This window comes from Callorhinus ursinus, unplaced genomic scaffold (assembly GCF_003265705.2).
Source record: "Callorhinus ursinus isolate GAN/ISIS: 27379988/994484 unplaced genomic scaffold, GSC_fseal_2.0 scaffold52, whole genome shotgun sequence".
NCBI lineage: Eukaryota > Metazoa > Chordata > Mammalia > Carnivora > Otariidae > Callorhinus > Callorhinus ursinus.
In genome coordinates this window covers 7,742,993-7,750,177 of record NW_027397114.1, presented here as the reverse complement: position 1 = coordinate 7,750,177, position 7,185 = coordinate 7,742,993, and the positions used below count along the sequence as shown (strand labels likewise).

Here is a 7,185-nt window from a genome sequence, read left to right as displayed (position 1 = left end):
GCACCAGCGCAGGCTCCTCGGCTCCTACCCTTCCTCTCCCCTCTGACGCACCCCTCCCCTCCCTTCCTGGCTTCCGAGGCCCAGCAGTCCACCGAAAGCCCTTGCCCTGTCTGGGGCCCATGCTGTGGGCCTTTAAGTCAGGGGCTCTGTTTCAGGCACCCCATCAGTCCAAACCCTTGTGTGCTCCATGTCATTCTGCACCCATGTGGGTGTCAGGTTAGTCCTTTGTGGGCTCTAAGTCAGCCCAGACCCCGGTAGCCATGGCGGGCTCCACTTCAGTCTCGTTCCTCACAGGCTCCAGGATACTCCAAAGCCACGGGGGTCCTGTATTCATTAGCTCAAGCCACTCCGGGCTGGGAGTTCCAGGTCAGCTTAGGTCCAGGTCAGCGCTGTATGGTCGTAATTCCTTGCATACCGCTGGACACCGTGGATAGACGCCATCTGCATCAGCACCCTGGACCCCTAGGGACTCCTGTGGGTTCTATGTCCATCTAAGCAAAGTCACCTTCATGTTGTTCTAATTCCTTGCAGACCCTTGCCGCTCAATTGGAATTTGAGGACCAGCAGCACTGGCATCATCTGGGACTTGCTGGAAACGCAGCATCTCAGATCCCACCCAGACCTTCTGAATGGGAGGCTGTGTGGGTCACCGGACCACTATGATTTGTAGAGTGAATAATGAACAGCATCACTGTCAACCTCACGTCAGCTTGGAACAAGGCGGAATCACACTGACCCAATGCCCTGGGAGCTCTGTGACGCCCAGACCAATGTGGGTGCCACATTACAGAGCCCCCAGGGCCCCCTGAGAGTTGAGGTGCTCTCCCTGTGACTCCTGTGTCTCCCGCCTTTCTCTTCTTCCCTCCTGAGGCCTCACCTCTAACCAATTCCCTTCTCCAAAACCAAATGCCCGCTCCCCTGCCCTGCAGCTCTGGTCCCCTCCACTCGGAGTCCAAGCACAAAGGGCTTTTGTCATCCCCACTCTGAGCTCGGCTTTGGGGATCCTCCTGACCCTCCCTCCCCACCAGCCGACCTCAGGCCACCCCAGCTGGAGGCTGCTGTGGTAGTTTTCCACGCCTTCTGTTCTCTGCCTCATACACACGTTGCACAGATAGATCCAAAGTCTATATCTATATATACTTCTCACTCCCCCACCCCCGGACGGCATGCGTCTCGTTTGCCAGGCTGTGGTCGTGCAGTCTGTCGCTCGTTAAGGCACTGTCTCAGATTTGCATGTTTAATATTTTATCCAGGAAGCATTCCTGGCTGGGGCACTGGGAGGTGGTGTGAAGCCGACAGAATGTCAGACCCTGGAACGATGGCTCACGGGTGGTGGCGGTGGGACGAGTGTCTGGGGGACTGGAGAATGGTGACGCCAGTTCCTGGCTGCTTGTCTGGCTTCGGCGTGGGGGTGGGGGTGGGGAAAACATCTCAGAGATCAGCACCCCTGGCCTGTGCAGGGAGCCTCCCTTCCTCGGGGCACTCAGCCGCTGGAAGGGTGAACTCCGATGTGAACTTGTTATTTTAGCTTCAACAGCTCCTCCAGGTCATTTCAGGGTCTGGGGATTTTCCAGTGGGAAGCAGCCCTTTGGTTCCATGGAGAAGTGTCGAGTTGCCCCCGAGCCAGGGCAAACCATGGAGGTGGACAGAGTGGGTGGGAGGAGGTAGGTGGGAGGGCAGTGAGTGTGGCCAGTGCTGTGCGACCTTCGGGTGTCATTGAGCTCTCTGGGCTCCTGTGAGTGACAGGGGAGGACCATCAGCATCTTCACTCCCTCCCGGGCATGTTGGAGACCTGAGTTAGTGGAAGGCAGTACAGGGTGTTCAGGGCGATCTTTTCTGTTCCCAGATATTTGTAAAGACCTGAGCGGGCAGGAGGGGGAGAGGCAGGGGAAGATGAGGCTGTACCCCAAGGGCAGATGGAAAAATCTGAAGATGGAAGGCAGGGGGAGGGGAGCACAGACAGACACAGGCCTTTCATTCTGACCCTTGGGAGGCATGAAATGCCTGATTGTGCCTGTGTCCAGAGGCTCAGTGGGGCCTGGAGGTTGGGAGGAGAAGGGAGAGCCTGCTCCATCCCCCAAGACCCTTGGGAACAAGATCCCCACACATTCTGCTGTAGTCTGGCAAGGCTCCTACAGAAAGGCCTTCTTAGAGAGGGCAGGATGGGGCCTGGCCCCAGACCCTGCTCACCATCCCCCTCCTCTGCCCGGGCTCTGGAGGTTTATCAGTGCAGGGCTTAGCCCTGGTTGGGGGTAGGGGCCAGGAAGGGGTGTGGGGGAGGGTGTGTGTGATTAGCTCTCAGCCTGCCACTGGACTTGATCTTAGCCAAAAGGCCGAGAAGCGATCAGCCTGCCACTGGGACACCCTCCTGCCCCAGAGCTGCCTGCCCCACAGCTGTTCCCGTTGCTCCTCCCCCAGGTACCAAGTTGGGAAGTTCTTCCTGGTGTCTTGCCTCAGTTCTTTCTGCTGCCACTTCAGTGCAAAGACTCTCTGTTCTGCCACCTTCGGGGATTAGGGCCCCTCATGTCCTGGGGTTTGCTGCTTCCGCCACCCAGGAAAAGGCATTGCGGTTTGATATGGAAGCTTGGAAGCCTGGTCTGCTTCTCTGGTCCATTGCTCTGCCCACACACATGAGGGCTTGGCCTCTCTGTCAAGTGATACCCTCCTGTCTGCATCCCCACCATCCACCCGATAAGAAGGAGCTGGAGAGGAGGCTTCCGGGGCCTCCAAACAACTCCAACGGACTCCACCAAGCCGTGTACCAAAGCACAGACATAGTACATGCTGGCGAGTGCTCTGCTCCTCATAGTTCTCCCCTTCTAGATCAGTGGTTTGCAAGCTGGTGAGTGTTCTGCTCCTCATAGTGCTCCCCTTCTAGGTCAGTGGTTTGCAAAAGCCTTTACACTTGGGACTTTTTGTCCAAAGCGTATGATGCAGAAACAGAGAAACAAAGCCAGGAGAAGTCCAGCTGCTGTGATGGAACCACTGGTGGAGCTGGTGAGGCCTGCCTGCTCTATACCTCCTGCCTCCTGGAAGCCTCTCTGGCCCCTCCCGCCACCCCCTAGGGGCTCCTGAGAGCCTCCCCCCACCCCCGCAGGAGTCCCAGGGCTTGGCAGGGCACAGCTAGAAAAACACTGATCTGCAAAATCTCGTTTCTTAACTCTTGGAAGCTGCCAATCAAAAGGAATGGGGCGCCTGGGTGGCTCAGTTGTTGGGCGTCTGCCTTCAGCTCAGGTCATGACCCCAGGGTCCTGGGATCGAGCCCCGCATCGGGCTCCTGCTTGGTGGGAAGGCTGCTTCTCCCTCTCCCACTCCCCCTGCTTGTGTTCCCTCTCTGGCTGTGTCTCTCTCTGTCAAATAAAGAAATAAGATCTAAAAAAAAAAAAAATGGGGGCCGGCAGAAATAGGAGTGTGACAGTCCCACCGGTAAAACTCGATGGCAAGGGAAGAAGAGGCAGAATGATGCTAAAAAGCAGACATGCACCCTGAAGGGCTCAAGGCTGAGTTTGGGGGTGACCTTGAATGCTCCTCAAGAATCCCTGGGGGCTGGACTGAGTAACAGCACCTGCTCAGAGTGGGGGCCCTGGGCTGTGAAGGGAGGGTCATGTTTGGTGGAAAGGAATGAGATGCGAAATTTAAGACTGCCCTCTACAATGGTTCAAGTACAAAAACATGGAACAAGCTGGGTCCTTGAAGGTGAACTCTAAGCTCACTGAATACGTCGACTCACCCAAGGAGCGCAAGACCTCAGCGTTTTGAGCGGTGGTTCTCAGCTGCTGGGATGGTCTTGGTCGCCCCCACCCCCACTCCAGGGGACATTTGGCAATGTCTGGAGACATTTTTGGTTGTCACAACTGGGAGAGGGCTGCTACTGGCATCTAATGGATAGAGAGTGACCAGGGATGCTGTTGAGCATCCTGGGAGGCACAGGAGAATCCCATTCAACAAAGCCCAGCCCCAAATGTCCATATGCTAAGTTGAGAAGCCTTGGTCTAGAGGCTAGATGATACCGAGGTCTTTGCTGTATCTGTTTATTTCCCCCACTAGAATATGTTCCTGTAAGTTAGAAATAATGAGTCTTCTACTTGTCTACAGCATCTGCCTCTGCACCCAGTAGGCACTTTACAGGTATTTGTCAGATGAATGTATGAACAAACAACTCACCTGGACAGGGTGGGCAGCCCTCTGCTTCAGGTCCAGAGCCCAGTTTGCCTTGGAGGAGGTGCCTACTAATTCTCCAGTTTAGTTCATAGACCCTGCAAGGGATCCTGACCCTGGACAACTCTGGGAGAAAGCTGGGGAGGGCTCACCCAAAAGTGCTTGAGCTGTTGATTCAAAAAGAACAGATGCTCATTCGAAAATGTAATTTACATATCATTTGCATATCACTTTGAATATCATTTGCATGCTGCTCCTTTAAAGTCAAAAGGCACAGATCTCCTGCCCTGTCCTGTCTTTCCTGCTTCTACAGAGGCCTCCGTCCTGCCCCTCCTCACTTTCTTTGCACACTCTCCTGGGAACACCCACCTGTAGGGCTCACATTTGCTTAGGTTCCCCGGGGCCCAGCGCAAAAAACTTAGGAAATTTGCAATGTGAGATGCCAAAAAAAAAAAAAAAAAAAAGGCAGGCCCCTTGCATTTTGCCCAAACCTTATGGTCAAGGTTGTGGCCTTTGGTGTCCTACGTGCTTGAGTTTCTATCTGGCCTCTGCCATTTCACAAACTGTGTGATCTTGAGCAAGTTATTCAACCTCTGCCCCTCAGTCCCTTCATCTGTGTAATGGGGGCAATAATATTCACCTCATAGACTTACGGTGATGATTCAACAGGAAAATCCATCGAAGTGCCAGGCATTTGGTAGACACTCCAGAGCTGGCCACTGCTGTGCTTGCTGTTAACCGTCTGGTTTCTTTGAAGTCGCTGTCACCAGGGAGGAGCCGCTCTTCTGAACTTCTTGCTCTGCAGCCAGTCCCTTCTCTGATCTCTTTCCTTCTTGCAACTCTCTCTTCTCTTGGCTTTGAGTTGCTGCAGTCTTCCGGGTTTCCTCCCACCCTGCTGGCCTCTCCTTCGTCTGATTCCTTCTCCTCTGTCCTACCCCTAAAGTTTGGAGGGCCCCAGGGCTTGGTCCAGGACCCCTCATCTTTTCTCCTTGGGTGTCCCTGGCTTTACCCATGAGCCCCATGCCAGGGGCCCTCAATGATCTCTTCAGCCTGGAGACTAATAGTCAACATCTACCTGGTACCTCTACTCCCGATGTCTAAAAGACATTTCAAGAGCCACATCGTGATTCCTCGTCCTTTTCTTCTTCCAGGCTTCCCTACTTTCAGTCAATGGCACTGTCCTCTGCTCAGTTGCTCAAGCCCCAAACTCAGAATAAGCCTTTGATTTCTCTCTCTCTCACTGCCTGTGTTAGTTAGTTATGTATTGCTGTGTAACAGATGACTTTCCAAAACACAGCGGCTTAAAATAATAAGCATTTATTATCTCACACAACATATGCTTTTTTTGGGTCAGGAATCCGGAAGTGACTTAGCGGGGCTTCCGAGTTTCTCGTGAGGCTGCAGTCAAGATGCCAGTGAGTGTGTAGACACGTAGAAGGCTTGCCTGGGCTGGAGGATCTGCTTCCAGAGGGGCTCATTCACGTGCCTGTTAAGTTAGTGCTGACAGTTGTCAGGAAACCTACGTTCCTTGTCATGTGGATGTTATAGCGCTCTTGAGTGTCCTTATAACATGGCAGCTGGTTTCCTCTGGAGTGAGTGATCTGAGAGAGAGAGAGAGAGAGAGCAAAGAGGAAGCCACAATGTCTTTTCAGATCTTGTGTCCAAAGTCATACACTGTTAATTCTGCTGTAGTCTATTTGTTAGGATGAGTCACTAAGGCCAGCCTGCATTCCCCGGGGAGGAGAATGAAGTTCCATCTCGTGGAGGGAGGCATTGCAAAGAATTTGTGGATGTCTTTTAAAACCACTGTCTAAATATGTCTTGAATTATCTACTTCTCTTCATCTCCACAGCCCCGCATCCCAGGCCTACTCACGCTCATTGCTCACCTCTGCTGTGGCAATGTCCTCCTGACGGACGGATGTTCTTGCTTCCGGTCCATCTACAGTCCCTTCTCTGCGAAGCAGCCAAGAGAGCAGTGGGGCAAGGTAAGTCAGATGTGGGGGCCTCTTGTGAACGGTGATAAATTGTACCCCCTTTCCCTTTTAAGGGCTCACTCAAATGGTAGTGAAGAAAGAGGGAAGACATAAATCCACAAGGACAGAGAAAACAGTATCTCAGCAGATAGAGGATTTCAGCAAAGTTGTGGATGCTTTGAAGAGGGTTGAGGAAGAGTCACAGATGTAGTGACCAGGACAGAGGGAGACAGAAGATGAGAGGGGAAAGGGGCTCTGGAGGCCCCAGGCTGCACAGAGGGGCAGAGGTGGAAGAACCGTTGACCCCTCTACCGCTGCCCTGCACAGAAAGGCAGAAACAAGTTTCCCACGTTCAGACAGAATACCAGAAGTTTGTTATCTGGAGAAATGGAAGGCTCTAGAGAAAAATTCCCTATACTAACATTTGGAGCATTCCTGGTGAAACGGCTGGCTCTTTGCCCAACCACTAAAAAGCAAAATCACCAGTAAAAAAAACCAAAAACCAAAAAACGAAAAAACCTCACTCGTGCCCATGGAACGTCCAGTTTGCTTTTTAGTGCTCGTCCCTTAAATACACATCGCTGAACAAGGATCATTTGACAAATGAAGAAAACTCCTGTGTCAGTTCGGGTCCTCGGGGAAACAGACACCAAATAGAGCTAGAAGTGCACGGGATTTACTGAGATTTACTGAGATTTACCGGGCAAAATACTTGTGGAGAACACAGAGAGGAGGGAGCAGAAAGAAGTCAACGGGGAAAGTTTTTAGACTGCGATGCAGGACTGGCATGCGAGAAACAGAGGGAAGGAAGGAGGACTGGGGAGAGAGGGAGTTTCAGCCCGTGGTGCAGCTGAGCGAGTCCCAGCCAGAGCTCCAGAGCAAAGACAGCCCGCTAGAGGAGTCCGCTGGGCAGAACCACCTCGGTGCTTGTACCCCCATCGTGCTCAGCAATTGGCTGGAGTTGCCTGAGGGCAGTGTGTCCTCAGTTCCAACGCTGCAGTTCATCCACAGGTTGTCCCAGCCAAAGTTTGTCAGTTGACCCCACTCCTCAT

At 53.0% G+C, this 7,185-nt stretch overlaps 1 long non-coding RNA gene across 4 annotated transcripts; it reads right to left on the bottom strand.

Moving 5' to 3' along the window:
* Positions 1-1,223: 1,223 nt before the first annotated feature.
* Positions 1,224-5,430, bottom strand: LOC112814133 (uncharacterized). 4 transcript variants are annotated; one of them, XR_003205678.2, is made up of 4 exons: positions 4,812-5,430; positions 4,165-4,325; positions 3,731-3,878; positions 1,224-1,860 (listed from the first exon to the last, which is right to left on the bottom strand). It is a non-coding gene; the product is annotated as an uncharacterized lncRNA (long non-coding RNA). The 4 variants fall into 4 exon arrangements; XR_003205676.2 differs by lacking the exon at positions 3,731-3,878 and having other exon boundaries at positions 1,224-1,792; positions 4,799-5,430; XR_003205677.2 differs by lacking the exon at positions 3,731-3,878.
* Between the last annotated feature and the right edge of the window lie 1,755 nt (positions 5,431-7,185).